At 43.4% G+C, this 22704-nt stretch overlaps 1 protein-coding gene across 1 annotated transcript in view; it reads left to right on the forward strand.

The window, feature by feature from the left end:
• The window catches only part of PELI2 (pellino E3 ubiquitin protein ligase family member 2), a 198688-nt gene that overhangs the window by 31778 nt on the left and 144206 nt on the right, over window positions 1-22704 (forward strand). The window lies entirely within an intron of this gene.

A 22704-nucleotide genomic window follows, 5' to 3' on the forward strand; every position in this document is an offset into this window, starting at 1 on the left:
TACATCAGGGAGAAACTTCACTTGTGTTATGTAACACTATAAAGTCTTCATTTTTCTGCTGATGAGTGGTCTTTTTTTTTTTTTTTTTAAAGCTTCAACTATAATTTCTACACCATTCCATTTCCCTATTTCAGCATACAGTTCAATGGTTCTACAAGTTGACAGTCACTTATATACAGGTGTAGAACATTTCCATCACCCCGTAGTGTTCCCTCATGCCAGTGTGTGGTGAATTCGTGCTCCTACTTTCTGTTCCTATAGTTTTGCCATTTCTAGAGATTTCCTATAAATAGGATCCTACAGCATGGAGTCTCGTGTGTCTGCCTTGTTTCATTTAACATCATGTTTTGGAGCTTGACGCATATTGCAGGGTGTCAGGGCTTCATTCCTTTTCATGACCAAACGAATATTCCATTGTGTGGATGTACCACATAGCATTTATCCATTCACCAGTGACCGATGGACACTTGGATTGTTTCTGATCTGGGGCTGTTAGGAATAACGTGACCATAGATATTTGCTTGCAAGTCTTTACGTGGACAGATGTTTTAGTTTTTCTTTGGTAGATACTTAGAAGTGGAATTACTAGATGTAAGAAGCGTATGTTTAATTTAAATTTTTTAATGTTTATTATTTTTTTTCTAAACGTTTTATTTTTTTTTTTTAATTTCAACGTTTATTTATTTTTGGGACAGAGAGAGACAGAGCATGAACGGGGGAGGGGCAGAAAGAGAGGGAGACACAGAATCAGAAACAGGCTCCAGGCTCTGAGCCACCAGCCCAGAGCCCGACGCGGGGCTCGAACTCACGGACCGCGAGATCGTGACCTGGCTGAAGTCGGACGCTTAACCGACTGCGCCACCCAGGCGCCCCTAATGTTTATTTTTGAGAGAGAGACAGAGCTTGAGTGGAGGGGGGCAGGTGGGCAGAGAGAGAGGGAGACACAGAATCCAAAGCAGGCTCCGGGCTCCGAGCTGTCAGCGCAGAGCCCGACGCAAGGCTCGGACTCACCAGCCCTGAGATCCTGACCTGAGCCGAAGTCGGATGCTTAACTGACTGAGCCACCCAGGCGCTCCGTGTTCAATTTCTTTTTAAGAAACTGCCGAACTGTTCTTCAGAGATGCTGTGCCATCCTACTGCGGGCATAGTCTTACTGGCAACAAGTGATTGTGTGCATGGGGCAGGCGGAAGAGAGGACGTGAAAGCCACTGTGGGTGGGATGGTTGCTTGTCTCCTGCTAGGTGTTCTGAATTCCCGCACCAGCACCGAATTGTGCAGGATGGAATTCTGAGGATACTGCTCTCTTTCTGTTCATCGTTTTTCTCTTTATGAGCTCTGGTTTTATGTGAACTTTTCGTCTGACACTGGAATCTGGGAAAAAACACCCCTGTAGTGATCTCCAACTGAGTTAAAACAACCTCTTTATAACTCTGTCTTGCTATTACTTTTAGAAAGTTCTCTGGCTCTGCTTTTAGAAAGTTCGGGAAAAGCCAGGAATATGGAGGAGGATGAGTGGATATTTAAGTGTGTGGTTTGGGTGTGTGTCTAAAAGGAAAACTAGAGTATCTTTATGTCCTTACCAGTGCAGTGTTTTGACCACAGCATTATTAGTGTGACAAGTTGTATTGGAATCAGATTTGGTACAGGACTGGGTGTTTGAAGTGTAAACAGCCGGGGAACAGACAGGTTGAGGTTTAATGTTTTAATAGCACTAGATGCAAAGTACAGATTACTTCATACCTTTTTGGTCACAATATGAAGTTTGCCAAGTTTGGTAGATCTCTTGCCCCTGCCTCCCTCCCTGTTTTTGGCATCACAAAGCAGTGATGCAAACCAGGACCTGGAAGTCAGCCCGGATGCTTCCCTCCCCTCCCACATCTTGTGGGTCACTAAATTTAAAAAAAAAAAATTTTTTTTTCTTCTGATTGGACTCCTCTTTGCTGTTCCCCTCCTCTCCCCCACCCCCCGGGTCTGTTGCCCCCTGATCCCTTTTTTCTCTGTCCGAGTCCCTCCTTCCCCATGTCTCAATGCTACTGGAGAGATCTGTTAGCAGTGAAAAGCAGTTTATGTGCCCCTGTGAGGATCTGTGTAAAAATGTGTGTGGCGCATGTCGCCTAGAGGGTGAAGTGTAAACTTTCCATCGTGTGAAAGGGTTTTCACGGTGCCGGCCCCTGCGGCCTGTCATGTACAGCCTGCAGCCTCAGGGAGCTGCCCGTGGCTGCTCGGATGCCCCTGCCTCTCTGGAATGTCCGGCCTTTGCAGATCCTGTTCTGGTGGTTGGGGAGACCTGTCCTCCTCCATCCTTGTCCCCCCCCCCCCCAAACCCCTGAGTTCATCTTTCCAAGACTACGGTGCCTAGGTGACCCAAAACCTTCTCAGATGCCTTTACCTCCCCCCGCCCCTCTCTTCCTGCTGCCTCCCTGCACTTTTACCTGCCTCTCTATCTGACTTGGTCCCACAACACTGCAACTGTGAGCCTACTGTTCTGTCCCTCACTGGGCTGTGTACTCCTAGGTAGCAGGGAGTTCTCTAGGTTCGAGACCCTGCCATCTCGTACAGTGCGTGGCCCCAAGTGTGAACTCAGAATTTGCAGACAGGGAGCTGAGGAGTCTGGGCTAAAGGTGGGTGGGAGCAGTAGATAATTTGTGGGAAGTGAGATGCCATCTGTGAGCCCTGGGAGGAGGCATGTTGGGTCACTCTGTGTCTTTCAGGTAAGTGTAGATGCAAACTCACCTGCTGGTTGGAAGAGTGATCCCACCTCCTTATATTCTTTCGGTACTCAGAAGCCCTCATGTTCAGAAATTATAGAATTAATATTTTACCAGATCCTTGTATACTAGGTTTTAAGTACTCTTTTCTTGTTGTTGTTGTTAGCCTTAGTATGCATGGATCCTTCTGTGAAGGCAAATAAACATTTAAACGAGAACTGTAATAAAATTGAAACAAGAGTTGTGAGGTTAGATGCCAAAATGTGTGAACCTATTAAGTAAGCTTTAAACCACACATTCCTGATCATTGAAAAGTGAGAGCTTTGCATACAATGTACTTTTTTTTTTCCTGTTTAAATTTCTCTTCATGCATAGTTCTGCTTCATTCTAGTTAGGTATTCTGGACACCGCAGTTCATCCTTTATCCTTTTTTATTTCTACAACTTGCCAAGGTAATCGCACATGGAATTACACTTTATAAAATAATGCCTGCCCGAAGGAGCATGGGGGCCCAGGAAGACAATACTGAGGGCAGAAATGTAAGAATATATCTCATCACCAAGTATTTTTCCATTCGGTTTCACCAGTTCCAGTTTCCTTGGAGATTGGAGCCCACCTTTTACTTTTTCAACCATATTACAATTGTGAAAAATCTTTTTGTCCTCCTGCTAGATTAATTTTTACCCGACCTTTGGGAGTTGTATTGCCTCAGTTCATTTTGAGATTATATCATTTCTCCTACCTTTGCAGCATCTGTGAATAAGGTGTTATTGATCTCTATTTAAAATATTGTGTACTTTATATTTCTCTTGGTTTAAGAGCTCAAGTGTCTTTAGAGGATAATGCAAATATTTTCTTATTTTTAAAGGACATTTAATGTCTGTCTTCTCGCGTACAAAACATACATCTTTTTTCCTGCCTTTGTTTTTTGGTAGTCGTGGGAGACTTAACAGGTCATGCTTCCCTATAACTTTGTATGCTGGTCCCAGCTATGTTGTGCACAAGATCAATGACTTTCCTAGAAATGTGTAGGATAGATATTACCAGTATTGTTAAGGGGAAACTTTAATAACTTAGATCTCTTATTCATGCTATGTTCCTTCTCAAGGCAGGCATAAAGGTAAATAAGGTAAAGTGCTTTGATCTCCTCAAGAGTAAAACAGTTTGCGGAGGAAATATTATACAGATCGTGTCACTGGCAAAAGCACATTGTAACTGTCAGGTGTGTGTGGTGGTTAACATGAAGATCCAGTGTTGGGGTGCCTGGGTGGCTCCGTCGGTTGAGCGTCCGACTTCGGCTCGGGTCCTGATCTCATGGTTCGTGAGTTTGAGCCCCATGTCAGGCTCTGAGCTGACAGCTGGGAGCCTGGAGCCTGCTTTGGAATCTGTGTCTCCCTCTCTCTGCCTCTCCCTTACTTGTGCTCTATCTCTCAAAAATACATACACATTAAAAAAATAAATAAAAAATATCCGGTGTGAACTGCCAGAACGCCATCTTGAAGGAAATAGTTTCCCCACACATAACCAAAGTAAAGACATTCACTTAGAGTTTCAGATGAAGATGTGCTGTAATGAATGCCATTGTATGTTGATCCCATATAATCTCCCAATTGATCGCATTGCCTGCTACCCCCTTTTTTGTTGGTGACCTTTTAAAATACATTTGGTAGTCACTTTAACTTTTTCAGGCCAGCTTATATATCTGACACAATACTGAGCAGTGGTGTTATGCCCAGAATTCGCCATCCCAAAAGACCACCAGGGAGCCAAGTCTGATGCAAAAGCAAAGAGCCTTTATTCAAGCTACCTCGAGCTCAATCCCCTACCTGCACCAACGCAGCAGTGAGATGCGGAGAAGCCAGCGAGTTTCAAAAGCACAAAGGTTTTATAGGGGTCTAGGGGCAGTTGGTGAGGTAATGGTTGTGGCCTCCGCCGATCGGCCGGGGAAGGGTCGTGGCCTCCGCCGATCGGCCGGGGAAGGGTCGTGGCCTCCGCCGATCGGCCGGGGAAGGGTCGTGGCCTCCGCCGATCGGCCGGGGAAGGGTCGTGGCCTCCGCCGATCGGCCGGGGAAGGGTCGTGGCCTCCGCCGATCGGCCGGGGAAGGGTCGTGGCCCCCGCCGATCGGCCGGGGAAGGGTCGTGGCCTCCGCCGATCGGCCGGGGAAGGGTCGTGGCCTCCGCCGATCGGCCGGGGAAGGGTCGTGGCCTCCGCCGATCGGCCGGGGAAGGGTCGTGGCCTCCGCCGATCGGCCGGGGAAGGGTCGTGGCCTCCGCCGATCGGCCGGGGAAGGGTCGTGGCCTCCGCCGATCGGCCGGGGAAGGGTCGGAGTCCTGTTATGCAGGTTGCCGGGCATGTTTTGATCGGGAAGTTTGAACGGGTGAGCGGGAGGTTACTCAAGGGGGGTAGGCGTGGTCTGAGGTTTCTGCGGTTTTCCCGGAAATGGGGCCATGTTGGAGACATAGTCACTCAAGATGGAGGACACAGAACAAGTTGGAGTCGGCCGGCGTAGGTCCGCTCGTTCAGTGGCATGTTTATTAATAAATTTTGGGAGTGAAGATTTTACATCAATAAGAAAGTCTAAATATCTTTATGTATTTCAAGGTATTTACAATACCTGGAAAAGTCTTTTACGATCTCTTATTTCCACAATTCTAAATATCTAAAAGGCTGTCCGGTAGGAAAGGGAAAAGACTTACTTGTGTTGTTTGAAAAGACTTGATACGGACACTGGGTACACAAGGTAAGGAAGCCAAATTTAACTTGAAGACTCGTCACAGAGGCCTGGCCTCCCTTGTGGCTGCCACCAGCGGTGGCTGGCCACCTTCTGTCTCAAAAAGCAGAGTGGACTCTTGGCAGCAGTGGAGATCCCAAAGGTTGCTTCAGACTTGACAGGTAAGACTGAAGTTGAAGGAGATGAAATGAGATTACCTTTTGGACATTAAGGACTTAAGAAAATGAGAGGTGCCAACACCTCTGTCGTGTTTACAGCTGGAGCTTAGAAAGAAAAGGTGAAATGAAATGGAAGGTAAATTGGGTGCTGCTGGCTAGAGGCTCTGGTGGTGTTGCAGCCCACACCGCAGTGTGGGGTGTGTGGCCTCTTTGAAGCATCTCGGTAACTCAGCAGCTGCAGGAGCTCAGGGGCACATAGTCTCTGCATATACAGTCCCTTCTGTCTCTCCCTGCCCTCTTCTTCTGTTTACCGGGGGCCTTTGTGCTTCCTATCCTATGCATTGCTCTACGGTTTCCTTCTCTGTGAACCCTTTTGTTCGGTGTTCCTATTTACCCCATGCTTAACTGACCCAGGTGCTCTGTCCTTGGCACTCCCATAGCACTGGACACAGACCTGTTTCAGAACGGCACTCTGTTTTGTAAATGGTGTATCTGTCTTGGGGGACTGCACTTGCTAAACATGTCGCATGAACTTGACCTTACCTCAACCAATGGAATGTACCTGTTCAGCCAGGACTTAATCAGAGTGTTTGGATTTTCACCCCAGCTCTGTGATGGCGTGCAGGCTGCCTAACCAGTGCCTCAGTTTCTCATCTATGGGATGAGGATGTTAACAAGCCCCATGCCCCTGCAGTCTTGTGAAGGAGATTAAATGAGTTGATACGTGTAAGGTGCTTAGAATAGAGTCAAGTAAGTGTTTAATGAGTTATAGCTATTATCTGGATCAAAGCTGAGAACCAAGTTACTGAGAAAAAAATTACTAGTAGAGCTTATTTAAGAAAGTGGAGCAAATTTTGGGCTAAAAACAAAATGAAGTTCCTCTTAAAAATACTCCAAAACACAGTAAAACCTTGGTTTGTGAGCATTATTCATTCCGAAAACATGCTTATAATCCAAAGCACTTGTATGTCAAAGCAATTTTCCCCATTGGAAATAATGGAAACTCAGATGATTCATTCCACAACCCCAAAATATTCATATTAAATAAGTAGCAATAAATAATTAATAATTACTGTAATACAAAGTAATAAAATACAAAATATTAAAAATTAACCTGCACTTACCTTTGAAAACCTTTGTGGCTGGCGTGAGGGAGACAGAGAGGGGAGGGTTATTGGAGGGTTATAGGATGACTTTGACTGTCACTAATGAATCACTGCTATCTATTGGCTCAGTGGAATCTTTTTTTCTTTTTTTTTTTTTTTTTTCCATGCAGCTTTAACAAGGAAGTTATCCAGTGACACTTACTTTTGCCTCCTTCTGAGGATTTTGCAGAAATGTGACATTGCATTGATGGTCACCCACAGTCCACAGTGAGAGAGGGAACCATTGGCTCAGTTATGATCAGGTGATGTTTGGCATCACGTACTACTTGTATTGCAAGACGTTGCTTTTTTATCAAGTTACAGTTTATTAGAAATGTTTGCTTGTCTTGCAGAACACTTGCAGAACAAGATACTTGCAATCCAAGATTTTACTATATACCTAAAATAACAGAGCTGGAAATCTAGTAGCTATTTCCTCTCTCTGGAAATAGCCCACCATTGAGCTGTCCATGATGAGTGTACTTCCTAGGGGACTTTAGGAGGCCAGGTCCCTTTTCTTTTATTACTCAAAGACTTGGTCTCACATTGTACAGGCTGTCCTATTCTCTGGCCATGTTCCAGACCTCAGGGAAGAGAAAGGTCGGGGAGAGTGGTCTCCACTGTAAGGAGAGGAGCCAGAAATTGTTGGCATTGCTTATGGTCCTATTTCGCTGTCCCAGACAGTCCCATAACCACAACCAGCAGCAAGGGAAACCAAGGGGGTTCTAGCTTTGCCACTGAATGACACTGAGACTTTGGGGAAGTTGCTTAGCCTCTCTGTGCCTTTTTTTTTTTTTTTTTGTCTTTAAAATGAGGGTAGGGGTGCTGGTTGGCTCAGTCAGTTAGGCATTTGACTCTTGATTTCAGCTAAGGTCATGCTCTCATGGTTTGTGGGAGCCTGCTTGGGATTCTCTGTCTCTCCCTTTCTCTCTGCCTTTCCCCCACATGTGTTTCTCTCTCTCTCTCTCTCTCTCTCTCTCTCTCTCTCTCTTTCCTTCAATCTCTCTCTCTAAATAAACATTAAAAAATGGGGGTAATAGGAGCACCCACATCACAGGGTTGTGGTGAGGATTACGTTGAGTTAGTCTATGTAGCACCTTGGACAGCACCTGGCACAAAGGAAGCATTGTGTACAGGACCATGATTGTAAGGATCTCACTAAAAGGAGGGAGGGAGATGAGTAGGGAGGGAGATGAGTATGGAGGGACACGCCTATGGAGGAAAACCAGAGACTGGGGCTTGGGGCTCCTGCACCGGCCTCCTTACAGGAGGTTTCTGGGAAGCCAGAGCATTGTTGTCATTACTGTAGGTCCCAGGAACTTGTAGGCTCTTGCCCTGTACAGGTCTTGCTTAGGCCTCCCTTGGGTCAGTACGAGAAAGGTTGATGACCCTGTTTGTGGTTTTTGACCTCCATTTTTCATTTCTAGCTCCTCTTTTTACTGTAGCTTGTCATTAATATACCAAGAAAGTAAATTAAAGGAAACGTTGCATTTGTGACCATATTAACTTCTAATTGGAACATTCATTCTTCCTTTATGGTAGTAAAATGATGGCTGTAAAGAGATGTTTCCTGTATTGAAACAGATTTATAATTGATGTCAATTAGAAACTGTGTATTAATTGGGAAAGCTAATATGCAATGTGGCTACTTGGAACTCCCACTCTTCTCTCCTGGCCTTCTCATGTGTTTGTGGTAACCGTGAGCAGCATGGGGTGTCTACACACCGACCTTGGCAGCTCCTGAACTTGAGAGCACGGTTCTGGAAACAGTTACGTGTGTGCCATGACAGTGGGACTTGAGGCTAAGTGATCTTGGGAAATACCACTTGCTGTGTGTGCCACATGGAGGTTCGCAGGGCATAGTAGCATATTAAAGGCTGCGAGAAGGATGGCAGCAGAGAAGCCTGCCTGACTTTCTTTGGTTTGCTTGACAAACTTGGAAATGAACTTTTGGATTTCTTGGCTTGAGTAGTGCTGCTGTAACTATCATGGAAGACTGGGTTCTGTATATACTGGTTTTGGCAGGAGGAAAATTCCTGATCGACCTCCAAGTTTAATATAATATACACACCAGGCTCTGATTCCATGAGTTGCCTGCAGTTCCTGCTCGTACTTGTTCTCTGTCAGGGTGTAATTATTAAGCCCATTTCCCTGTTCATCTGCAGACAAAGTATCAGGAAAATGGTCACAGGTGAGAGACAGGAAAAGTGTTGCCTGATTAGTGTTGCTGAGAATTCTATTCTTCTAAGAGTTAATCCAGGAGCAGACTTCAGATTTAAAATTTTCAAAGGCCTATGTCTTAGGCCCTAGAGGCCATTTTTATGTTCTAATAGTAATTTATGAAAGGCAAAAATTTGATTAAGATTCTACATAAAAGAATTAAGTGTATATAGAAGTAGAGAACTTGAGAATTAAAAAAAAATTTTTTTTTTAATGTTTAATTTTGAGAGAGGGCACACATGCATGGGAGGAGCAGAGAGAGGGAGACACAAAATCTGAAGCAGGCTCCAGGCTCTGAGCTGTCAGCACAGAGCCCGATGAGGGGCTCGAACCCATAATGTAACCTGAGCCGAGGTCAGAATCAACCAATGGAGCCACCCAGGCGCCATGAATTTGAGATTTTCTTAACTTAAATATGAGAATGATACGTGCAAAGGGCTTTTTGTAGAGTAACCACTTGCCCAGCTGTGGAAAAACCAAGTCCAATTTGTGTGCTAGAGATAATCCATGAACATGTGGTATTTGTGAATGTGACCACTGTAACAATTTAAGATACCTTGTGGCCTTCTACTGAGTATAAATTTAAATCTTCCCATCTTCAGGGTTGATTTATTTTTTTAATTTTTTGAAATTTATGGGTCTTGTTTCAGATCTAAGTTTATCAATACTGTATCAGAAATAATATGAGGCTACCCTATTTACTATATGCTTTTTAAAACGTTTAATTCTGATTAAAAAAAATATGTTCAACATAGCCCTTTGGGAGGTATAGAAAAATATAAAAAATAATATAATTGTCTAGCAGTAATCATTTAATGTATTGGTATATTTCAGTTTTTTCTAGAAATATTAAGTAACTGAACGTATTAAAGATACCATATGTACATTTGGTATTCTGGTTTTTATAATCCTTTTTCATCACTATTAAGAATTTGTGGTAAATACAATTTCATCATGTAGAATTATAGGATCTACTTAATCCATGATTGAATATTTAGGTTACTTGCAGTTTTTGCCATTATAAATAATGACATAATTAACATCTTTGTGCATAAAACTCGCATTTCAAAATTATGTTCAGAGAATAGATCTTTCAAAATAGAATTACTAGGTCAAAGAACATGAGTACTTTTGTAAGCATGTTGATACGCATTAAGTTATTTTACAGAGAAATTATACCAATTAACCTTCTCACCAGAGGTGTATTAGTGACAAGAGGTCACTTCAACAGTTTGGTAATTTTACTGGCAAATAATTTTATTTAAACATTTTTTTAATGTCTATTTATTTTTGAGAGATAGGGAGAGACAGAGGTGAGTGGGGGCGGGGGGATGGGGACAGAGAGAGAGGGAGACACAGAATCTGAAGCAGGCTCCAGGCTCTGAGCTGTCAGCACTGAACCCATCGTGGGGCTCGAATTCACAAACAGTGAGATCATGACCTGAGCTGAAGTCAGACCCTTAACCAACTAAGCCGCCCAGGCGCCCCAGCAGATAATAATTTTAATTTGCATTTCTTTGATTACTGATGAGATTGAACATTTATTTATTTATTTATTTATTTATTTATTTATTTTAAAATTTTTAACGTTTATTTACTTTTGAGACAGAGAGAGACAGAGCATGAACGGGGGAGGGGCAGAGAGAGAGGGAGACACAGAATCGGAAACAGGCTCCAGGCTCTGAGCCATCAGCCCAGAGCCCGACGCGGGGCTCGAACTCACGGACCACGAGATCGTGACCTGGCTGAAGTCGGACGCTTAACCGACTGCGCCACCCAGGCGCCCCGAGATTGAACATTTAAAAAGTGTTCATTAGCCATTGTTTGTTTCTCTGAAGTTTCTATTCATGTTCTTTATTTTTCTATTATGTATCTAGGGGAATGTCTGTTTTTTTCCTTCTAAAAACATTTACCTATTAAAGGTATTAAGTTTCTGTCATATTATTGCCAATATTTTTTTTCTAGCTTTGGATGTGTATTCTTGTAATTGTTGCTGTGCAGAATTTCAGATTTTTACATATTTAAGTGTACTTGTCCTTTTCTTTGTAATTTTTTCCACTATACGTAGAACATTTTTCGTATCCTTGAACCAGTGATCAGCTTTGCTTTCTTTAGTTTTATGAGTATTGTTCATTTATTTGTTGAGTATTTCAGAATTTTGTGGTGGAGGGGAACATGTAGCGCAACACTTTTTTTTTTTTTTTCTCCTTTTAAAGTAGTCGGTTTCCGTACACAATTCACTGAATAATCCTACTTTTCCCATTGACTTACAGACCTTTCTTCATCTTCTATTACTTTCTTACATAGTCAGAATTTCTATTTCTGGAATATTTCTTTGGTTCCATTGGTTTGTGGGTTTTGTTCTCAAGTAATCTGTTTTAATTACTACAGCAATACCACTTAAGTTGTATATCTTTTCCTACAGTTAATACTTAATTCAAGTTTTTAGTTAGGCAAGGATTTTTAGAACAGTATTTAGTAAAGATGGTAATAATCATCCTTATTTCTGATTTTTAATACAAATGCTTTTACTGTTTTACCTTTAAATAATTGTGGGAAGGAAATGTTCTTTGTGGCTCTTAAAAACATTAATCTGTAATAAACTTATCAAATGCCTTTTCGGCATCTATATGAAGTCTGAATTTGGAAGTTGTTTATACAGTGAATTTTTGTAAGTGAATCACACTTTGCGAGAACTTCCATTGCATATTCCAAAATGTGTCCCTAGAGAAAATGCTTAGGCCTCAAGCAAAATACATTTTTTGATGCCAGAAACTTTGCTTTCCCTCAAAGGCAGTAGGACATTTTCTTAATTACCAGATAGAAAAACCTCTTGTTCAAGCAGAAAGATGGAGTCTGGAAGACCTTGGCACTATTCTGAGGAACTCTTTTAGAAACAATGTCCAAAACTTAAATTCTAGAAATCATAAAGGCAGAATTTGAACGAAGATTCAGGAACCTACTACCAACCTAGCTAAGTGCCTCAAAGATGCTTCTTGATTTGACTTGAACATCTATTCCAACACTGTCCAGTCGAAGTTTCTGTGATGATGGAAGGGTTCCAAAGCCCTGCTGTCCAGCCCTAGCATGAAGAACTGAATTTTTAAGTCCGGTTAAAATGTAAATAGCTGTATGCGGCTAATGGTGCTATAGTGGATGATGCAGATCTGTACAATGAGTCAGAATATATCGGAGGTCACTTGTGGCTCTCAAACTGTGCCTCTCTAATATGGCTAGAAATATCCTGAGAAATCTTAGATTTTAAGAATTTGTAAGTTGGGAGATTTGGGATGGAAACCTCGAAGTTCTGATTTCTGGATTCTTGATAAGATACTCCCTGTATTCAGATTATGTACCTGAGCGTTGACTGACTCCTCGTATCCACTTAAAACATCGTGTTTGTGGTAATTGACAAGTTAATATATTTTCCTGGTGAATGTGAAGTTTTTTTCTTTTGTAGTTGATGGGCTAATATGCCAAACCAAAACTAACTTCTAGATCATCTTCTATAGCATTGAAGGTTGGTTGTTATAAAATCATTCACCACAGCTGCTCAGAAGTCCTTTTGTGTAACTGACCTGATTCACCTACTACTGCTTTTCTAAAATGTGACTTTAGGCAGTGCTTTCATTTTCTTGAAATAAACTTGATTTTATATACTAATATTTTCCAATCTTGTATTGCAACTCTTATATGCAGGTGTTCTAGAAATAAAAGAATCTTTTAAAAAAGTTATGTGAAAGGTTCTCCATGTAGTCTCAATATGCATGAGGTGAAGCCACCATTGGGTTTATGTTTTGCAGCCCATTAAAGTATTTATATTTGGTGTAAACCGTTCATTCCCCTCATTCTGTCATGGGTAATTGATTCGAGTGAATATATTGTATAATCCTCTTCAACTTAGTTGTTATACACAATAGCAATTATGTATCTTTTAAATCATCAAGGCATTGGCCAGCAAGGTTTCAAAAGTTAGGTGTCCTGCTCTGACACGCCTATATTTCTAGGAATTTCTAAATTCAGGTGCCTTTGCTAAAGGTTTACGGTAAACATTTGTTTAGGATACATTAGTAAAGGATAGATTAGTGTGATTCTTCACAAAATTTTAAAAAAGGAAAAGAGATTGTAAGTAATTTAGTTATTAAGAATAGTTAGAACTTATTTATCTGTATTTATCATACAGAAAAGATTGCAATGCTAGTTTCAGTTTCTGGCTTTAATTCTTTGGACCAGTTATAAACTCTTTGTACGTCAATTTCTTTAGTTGAAATGCCCATAGCTTTAGTACATGTTAGATGATGGGCCCAATGCTAGTTTCAGATGCTCCCTTTTTAGGCAACGTTTGAGATGCTCACTTTTTAGAGGGCTCTTACTATGGTGGAAGTTGTATATGAACAGATTTAAAAGAATCAGTGCTCTGCCAGATAGTAATTTTATCCTAATTCTTTTATGTCTAAATTTGAATTTTAGAGACTAAGATCTTTATATGCGCATGTAGCTGACTTGAGGGACCACAGCTTTTGATTGACATAATTTATTGAAGACCTAGAATTTGATATTTCATTCCCCTCATTAAAAAGTATACATTAAAAAAATTTTTTTTCTTAATTTAAAAAGGGACACATTTGGAATTCTTATCTTCCTTCAGAATGAGAGAGTCTTTATATATAAAACTTTGGGCATGTATTTGATGGTTGATGTGTCTTTAGCCCAAAGTCTTTAGGTACTGAGGGAGCTACTTAATTTGCTTTTGAAATTCAGAACATCATTTCATTTTTGCCATATAATGCTGTGTAACAGGTCATCCCCAAACTCTGTGCCTTTTAAAACAATAATCATTTATTCTCATGAATCCGTGGTTGGTTGAGACAGCTCTGCTTTAGGCAGTGATGGAGTGGCTTTGCTTCATGCTGCATATATGTGGTTTGGATCTCCTCCAAGTGTCTCTCCTTCTCCTTGGCAGGCTGGCTGGGACATAGTCTTCCTATGGCCATGTCAGAGATGCCAGAAGATAATCTCAAGTACCAAGCACATCTTAAGCCCCTGCTTGCATCACATTTGTTAACATTCATTGGCCAGAGCAAGTCACATGGCCCAACCCCACGTCCAGGGCAAGGCAGTTAACTGGAGCTATAAAGTCATGGCTAAGGGCGTGTCTTATTTCATGTCTACCATGTACAATTTATGCACCTGATCATCTTAATTTAGGTGACGAGAGGCTAAAATAAGCAAATGTTAAAGTGATGAAGAATGAACGTTTGGGATTTAATCTGTTTTTCCAAAATGGCGAAATACGTAAAGGGGTGTAGAGTGTAAGATGGTACTCATTCAAGAATAAGATGAATCTTTACCTGGTTCTCAAATTGTACAATATCTCAAATTGTACTATATCAAATTCATTTTTTGCCACACTTTTTTCCCCCTCTTTGTGATCTCTTCTCTGTTAGGAATCAAATCACTGAAGAGTAATACTTTAATTCTCACCTATAAGTTAAACAGTTGATTCTCTGTAAAGCAGTAAGATTAATACATATTTAATTGGAGGTGTTTGGACTGTTGGAGCCAATGACCGAATAAAAGAAGTAGTCTTAGATCTTGTAAGAGTAACAAGTTTTCCCTATTCCCAACATTTTGCGTATCTTTATTCAGTGAAAAATGTTCTGCTGTTGGCCCCCCAGCAATACTTAACAGTCAAAGATTCAATACAGTAAAAAAAAAAAAACAAAAAGAAATACAACTTGTGGATTTAACCAATTTGATGAAAAAGGAGAAATACCTCAAAGGAGCAAATGGCTAAGTATGAGATGATAAAGGAATGGTTTATGAAAAGAACATTATTTTTTGGGTAGACTGGATTTGCTGTACACGTTGGTTTCTTTTGAACAGCCCGGTTGGAGGTGGAAGCACGTAGGGAGGGGTGACCCTCTAGAGTCCACAGGAATGGGATGGATGCAAGAAAGAGTGATGGCACAGGGAGGCTGGGGCCATGCCTCTCCTGAGCTCCTTTCCTAGCACGCTGCAGCAGAATCCAAACCATAGAATGTTCTGCCTTCCTACATTATGGGGAAGGAAAGTGAGGTTCTGAGAAGTTCCAAGACTTGTGCAAAGTCCCCTGTGGGATTAGATGCCGGGCCAGGATGGCCGTCCCCGTACTTCTTGCTGCAAGGGGCGTGTGGGTGTACAAACCCAGGAAGAACAGCCTAAAAACCTCCTGGTGTGGGGGTAGTATTGTGTTCCTGTTATAAAAAACTTTTTAATATTTCACTTTGGGAAATACTTTGGTATGCGGAAGCTAAAACACCTCCAGATAAGAAAAGGCAACCTCTGAAAATATAGCTGTCGTGAAGATTTGGGAGGCTTTTGGAACTGTGGTGGCCATAAAAGACAGTCGTGTCAGTAATGGCTGAAACAGTCACCTTCCTTAGACAAGAGGACGGTATTTTAGTTGGGTGTAATGCTTTCTGTGCCCTTATGTACTTGAAACGCTTGAAAGAGTCTTAGGAGTCTTTTTTTAAAATTTGTAATTTTGTGTTGCTGTCTTCGTAGCTGAAGGAACAGGCCCATCTTCAGTAAGTTCACAGCACAGGATGGGAAAAGGGTTGCAGCTGGAATTGCTGGTGATCCCTGCACCCCCATCACTATCTCCACACTAATGGGGTGACTGTTTCATTGAGCCCCTCCTCAGTTTGAAGGGACCACGTGGAGTTGAAGAGGCTTATGCATATGAAAAGGAAACTTCTCAGGGCGCCTGGGTGGCTTAGTTGGTTAAGCGTCTGACCTCGGCTCAGGTCACGATCTCATGGTTCATGAGTTCAAGTCCTGCTTAGGGCTCTGTGCTGACAGCTGAGAGGCTGGAGTCTGCTTCAGATTCTGTGTCTCCCTCTCTCTCTGCACCTCTCCTGCTCGGCTCTCTCTCAAAAATAAACATTAAAAAAAATTAAAACATTAAAAAGGAAACTTCTCAAAAGCATCCACCAAAATGGTGTAAGAAAAATGGAAGATGAACCTGTGCCATCACACAGGTCAGCTATAGCAGACAACCGTTAAAGTTCCATGAGTCCCATCCCATGTGTAGGGCGTGGCAAACCTGTCACTGTCCAGGTTCAAAACTTAATGTTTGGATTCATTTTTTCCCATTGTTTTCTAACTCAATTTCAGCAGCGTGTGTCAGTATTGTTTTCTAATTCTGTTACCTTGTCTGCCTTTGCCTGACTCTGTTAAGAGGCAAGTACCTTAAGGTTAGTACCCTTAGCCCCTTAGGCTCTGGCCCTGAGGCCTGACTCCCCCTCCCGCCCTCCCTTCCCCAGCTACTACCCGGGATGCATTCTTGAGTGAACATATTCGTTTCATATTGATTGAACGTTAAGTAGCTACTTGAGGCAAAGACCCTTTCCAGCCAGAAGTGGGGCGTTGAAAATTCTCATTTTAAGGCCAAGCCCAGGAAGATTTTCTGAATGAACTGATGTTTAAAAAGCAGCAGGTTATCACCAGAGGGGATACACTGTTCCAGTGCTGTCATAATTAGTTCTCTGGCTAGAAATGAACATCTATTTATGTAACCCTACAGTATTTGTTAGGCACAGAGAAATAAACGCTGTTGGGTCCCAGGGCTTTATATATAAAGTTCATTCGGGCAAGGCAAATCCAGATGCGTTATGACAGATGAAATAATGAGCGAGGCCCTAATAATGTCAGGCTGGTGTCAGGCATTTAATTGGTTTATGTGCATTTTCTTACAGTTCCACTGGTGCATTCACTCTCATGGTGAGTTAGTGTGTGCTCTGTCGAAGCAGGTGCCACAGTGCAAGAGTTTATCAGACTGTGTGCCCTGCCTTCACGTCTCTCATCTGTGGGGTCACTGATGTGTTCATCTGCGTTGTACAGCCTACTTTGGTTGTAGTAGTTGCTTGTGATTGATCTGTGCAAGTGACAGAAATGTTGCTTTCGAGGGAGGGCAGAGCGTTCACGCTGCAGTGGGAAGCCGTGCTGCTTTTGGAGTGTGGTTCTGTAATGCTCATGATGCCTCCACTTGTGTACCCCACATCTTCTTCCCCGTTTCCGCGTGGACGCTGCTCTGAGCTCAGGCTGGTCGAGATCAAACGTGATGCCTCCAAAATGTAACTGGTAGCCTCTAGCATATGTCTCTTGCCATTTCCCGTAGAAAATTCTTTTTGACGAATGCATTTTTAGGTGGTAGGCATCTTAAGACTGCATCTTTGTGTTGTGCGCCAGGAAATGCCTTGAATTTAAAAACTGTCAGTAGCTACTGGAAGGAATGACGCTTGGAGTCAGACAAAAGTAGGTGTGGATTCAGGTTCAGCCTGTCCTTTCCTAGCTGTGCAAGTTTGTGTTTCAACCATTCTGTCCACTGGGAGTAATAACACCTCCCTCACTGAGTTTCTTGGCACAAAGCATTTGCTGTGCACTTACTACGGAAAACATGCGAACTGTGAATCTTAATCCAGGGAAAACCCTCAATTTGTGAGGCTTCTTAAATAGGGTTTTCATTGTCCTTCACAGCATCCAAATACTTTTACTGTTAAGACCAACTATTTGCTCTGCGTATGTGAAGAGTTAAGTTTTCATCACATGCTTACTAAATAAGTGGATGTTTTTAAAGTCTCCAGAATTTTTTTTTTTTTTTAATGGGAAGCTTAAAAAGCGACTTGTGGATTTGAATCAAAATGCCCCTGTTAAGCAGCTAAAACAGGTGTGTCAGCAGCACTTGGAAATACTCTTTCTACAAACTGACTGGCTGAAGAGCTTGCCAGGCCAGGGAATATTCTGCCCTTCTTTCTTGGAAAGAAGCCTTTTGCCTTTGTAGGCAGAATCACGTCTTTAGCTCTACTCTGTTACACAGAAGATGGTCGTGTCTTGTCATGTAGTAACCCTGGGTGGGTTTCAGTGCCTGTGAGCCCTGTGCGGTGTGCCAGGTGGTGGGGATGGACTTGATGTTCCCTGGTCTGGATGGGGAGGCAGGAAGTAGGAGGGGAAGATTCTGTGATGGTGTTCAGGAGGAGGTGACCATGCTTGACAGATCAGGGGATGAAGGAGAGGCTGTGAGGAGGGAGAAGGGAGTATTGGGGCTTGTAGTAGTGGAACCAACTACCCCCAACTCACTGGCTTGATACAACCACCATCTTATTTATTGCACCGTTCTGTGGGTCAGGAATTTAGGCAGTGCTCAGCTGGGCAGTTTTTCTGCCCCATTTGGTAGCCCTTGGTGATCGTCAGCTGAGGGATGGTCTGGTCTGGAAGGTCCAAGGCTGCTTCATTCATGTGACTGGTGCCTTAACTAGGTGGTTGGAAGGCTGGGCTCCTGACTGGAGCCCCTACGTGTGGCCTCCCCAGCATGGTGGTCCCAGGTCTCTTCTATGGCGGCTCAAGGCTCACAAAAGACCCAGGCAGAAGCTGCGAGGCTTTTTCAGACCTGGCTTGGGAAATCTCAGAACATCACTTCCTCTACATCCTGTTGGGAAGCAGGTCCCTTACCAGCACAGGCCAGCGCAGGTGTAGGGAGAGGGGAACTAGACTCACCTCTGACTGGGAGAAGTCATGGGCATCTGTGGTCATCTCTGATCTGCCACTCTGATACAAGAGCCAGTGGGAGACTTTTGGAGTGGGGTGGGGGTTGAGTAGGGTGGTGGCATGACACATGACCAAATGTACTTTTATTTTTTTATGTTTATTTGAGAGAAAGGACATGTGCGAGAGCGTGGGGGGAGGGACAGAGAGAGAGGGAGACAGAGAATCCCAAGCAGGCTCCACACTGTCAGCACAGAGCCGGATGCAGGGCTCAAACTCATGAACTGTGAGATCATGACCTGAATCGAAGCCAAGAGTTGGACACTTAACTGACTGAGCCACCCAGGTATCCCCAAATGTACTTTTAGATTTGGGGCAAAGATCAAATGATAGCGGATTGAAGAGTCTATGAACACTAGAAGTAGGGCAGTGGGTGAGGAGCTCTCTTGGCTGTGAGGAGAAGGTGGTATGGGAGGGGAGGCTCGGAGGGAGACCCAGGGTCTAGGGGCTGGCTTGTGTTGTTACTTGTTTACTCTGAAGATGGGTGAGGTCACCAATGACCCAGTCTATTCCAGATCATGGGAGTACATTTCTGTTATATGAACTGGCCTTTTAACTGATTAAATACTGTAACTTCTCTTGCCTCCTTCATGTCTTTCCCAGGATACCCCTGTAATTCCTGTTTGTCTGCCTAATAATGCCATCCCCCTGGCCTAGGCCAGAAGCCTGTATGCCATTACCTTTCTCTGTCCCTCCCTCTGTGCAGCCAGATGGGTCTCCAAATACTATTGATACTTGTCTTCAGAACCAAGGAACTCAACTGTGGCTGCAAGTGCACGTCCCCTGTGGAACTTGGACAGTGTGCACACCTGAAGCCCTGTACCAGAACTGCCGACTCAGCATCTCTTGAGACCTAGGTGTGCATAGGTTTGTAAAGCTTCCCTGGTGATTCTGATGCTCACTTAGCACTGAAAACAACTCTCTGCAAGCTTTGTCTAATCCTCCAGTTCCTTTCCTTGCTGCTTGGGTTTAGGCCGTTAAAGTTTCCTGTGGCTATCAGGACGAATTCCCACCAACATGGTGGCTTAAGGGGGCAGAATTTATTCTCCCAGTTCTGGAGGCCTCAAGTCTGGAGTCATGGTGCAGGCAAGGCCATACTGCCTCCAGCAGCCCCGGGGGTGGGGGTGGGCAGCAGGATCTTTCCTTACTTCTTCCTGCTTCCTGGAGGCTCCAGGCATTCCTTGGTTTGTGAGGGTCTAGCCCCAGTCTCTGCCTTCATGTTCCCATGGTCCTCTCTGTCTCTTCCCCTGTGTGTCTCTTTATGAAAATGCTTGTTCTTGGGTTTAGGGCCCTCCAGTGACCTAGGATGATTTCATCTCCAGGGCTTTAACTACATCTGCAAAGACCCTTTTTTCAAAGGTCTGGGACATGGTCTCATTGACTTAGGGGCCACTATGTGACCCGCTCCACTTCCCATATGGGTAGGCTTCTTCTGCCGTCTGGTCATCTTGAGTCCGGTCTGGCTGTCCATCCTGCGCTGTACTGCCCTAGCGATGACTTTATATCCAATTATGTTAGTCCTTTGCTTAATCTTACCAGCTCCCCATTCCCCTTAGGGTAAAAAGCCATGCCCCTTATGGAGTGCCAGGCTGTTGTGTAACCTGGCCCCTGCCTTTTACCTGCCCCCCCCCCCCCACCGCCACCCCACTACTTCTCTTCCCTTGTACTCTTTGCTTTCACAGTAATGAACTGCCTATACTCCTTGTCCTTGTATATAGTATTGCCCCACCTTCCCCCTGTAGTGTTGTTCACATTTCAAGGCCGTTCAAGCATTGGGGCTCCTGCGTGGCTCAGTCAATTAAGTGTCTGACTCTTGGTTTCAGCTCAGGTCATGCTCTCACAGCTTGTGGGTTCGAGCCCCTCATTGAGTGCTGTGCTGACAGTACAGAGCCTGCTTGGGATTCTCCCTCTCTCCCTCTCTCTCTTCCCTGCCCCTCTTCCCACTCATGTTCTCTTTCTCTCTCAAAATAAAATAAATTTTAACAAACAAAAAAGGCCATTCAAGCATTGTATCCTCCATGCAACTTTCCTTCATGCCTCTTCCCACGTGCTTTGTGCCCTAGTGCATCTTGTTGTTTACATACCTTATCACACTTGTTTTTATGCCTTTCTTTGCTTTTAAGTGGAGAGATCTGAAGACAAGGAAACTGATACTCATCACTGTAGCTCTAGTACTTGGTCATTCATTCAGTATTCATAATGCCATGTAGCTTAACCTAATTAGAAACTTGTCTCATTGCGACCCTATTTCCAATAGGAAATCCCTCTGATTTCCAGTAGGATTTGTTACTGAGCATGGTCTAGATGGATTAAGTAGGTATCCTGTGTGTAGGCTGGCTTACTATTTGCTTAACCTGCAGGTATCATGCTTGGGCAACGTAAATATTTCTGCGTATGGTAAGATGACACGTCTGGTTTTTGTGGGTTTGTCCTCCCCTTTATGGTAGATAGGACTTTGGGGTTGTAGGTAGCAGAAACCAACCTGAGTTAGCCGAAACTAGAAAGAATTTCGTGAACAAGGGTCAGCGTGCATCTGGGTCACTAGAAGCCCTAAGGATCCTCTCTCTATCTCTTGTTGTTGCTTGTCTCTGTTCATCTGCTTCATTCCTCACTTCTCTGCTGCTTCATCATGTGACACATTGTGACATCCCCACAGTTTGTGCACTTCGATTTTGCAGCCCTGGACATCCGCAGAGACTGGCTGGGTGTGTCTCAGGGTCAGTGTTGTGTTTTCTGGGATGAGAAGCTCATTGTCATTGTGGGCCAGCTGTCCACCTCCAGCCATTCAGCGACAGTGTGGTGGGGAGGGTGCCGGCCTGGCCATTTCACTCACGCGTGGTGCTCGGGCTCACCTTAGGGAGTTAAGGGATGGATGCCTGAGGAGGGAGTGTGGTGGTGAGTGGATCCCCGAGAAGCATCTGACACGCTCTTGCTAGGTTTAGTGTGCACTTAAAAGATGCTGTAGAGAGCTGGGGAGACTCGACGGGGCCCGGGAAATCCTGCCAGATCCTGTACCATTTGCCTTGAGGCTTCAGTGGTGAAAATGTTCCTCTAAGTTGTTGAGAGCCCTAGTAGCTTTAATTGATTTCCACATGTTTCTCTTAGTACAAAATATTCATCTTGATTTAAGTGATTGGGAAATATGTTAAAGCAAAGTGGGATTATAATGGTGGTTTTCTTATGGGTACATTCATTAAAGTAGCAATCACAAACACGTGTAAGAAAACAATGTATGTTTTGATCTTGCCTCAGAAAAAGGAGACTGGAAATAAATCATCTCTGTATTCTGGAGACACTTTTATGTAGCGCGTGTTTCTTTGTGATGGAAATGGGAACAGATTAAAAACACAGCAGGAATAACTTCGAGTGATAATTTAAATCCATCCTCAAACTGTAGCTACCAAATTGTAACAAAAAACCCCTTTGTTCCAACTCTTACTGTTAGTGAGCCTGATGTCCCCTTTGCCATACTGGCCACCAGGTACTTCTGGGTGGGGCTCAACAGAGACAGAGGTAAGACTTGGAGGAGAGGAATGAGCCACTAGATGTGCTATCCCTGACTTTGGTGTTCTGAAGGAGCTGTCCTATATATGTAAAACTCAAAAGATTCCCTTCCCTTCTTTCTATTCTCTTCTTTAAAGGAACTTCTCCAAAGAAGGAGATGGAGAATAGTCATCATGTCAGTGTGGCAACACGAGACCTTGGTCAGAACTTACAGAGACCTATTAATCAAGTTAGAAGTACAACTGAAAGCAGAATCACTAACTGCAGTCCTGCATTTCTTTTTTTTTTTTTTAAGTTTGTTTATTTTGAGAGAGACAGAATGTGAGTCCGGGAGAAGGAGAGAGAGAATCCCAAGCAGGCTCTGTGCTGTCAGCACGGAGCCCTATTTGGGGCTCTGTCCCATGAACCATGAGATCATGACCTGAGCTGAAACCAAGAGGTGGACGCTTAACTGACTGAGCCTCCCAGGTGCCGCCTGTATTTCTTTTAAACACTGGTATTAACTTCAGGTATTAATGTGGGAGAGCTACGTTAAGAACATTGTTTTCCAGATGACTTTTTAAGTTATTTGACAGTTTGGACTAAAACTCCTCTTTTTTTATTTCCGGGCCTCTTTATGGGAACCCTCTTGTGACAAACATAAAATAGGATT

Source organism: Lynx canadensis, chromosome B3, assembly GCF_007474595.2.
Source record: "Lynx canadensis isolate LIC74 chromosome B3, mLynCan4.pri.v2, whole genome shotgun sequence".
Taxonomy (NCBI): domain Eukaryota; kingdom Metazoa; phylum Chordata; class Mammalia; order Carnivora; family Felidae; genus Lynx; species Lynx canadensis.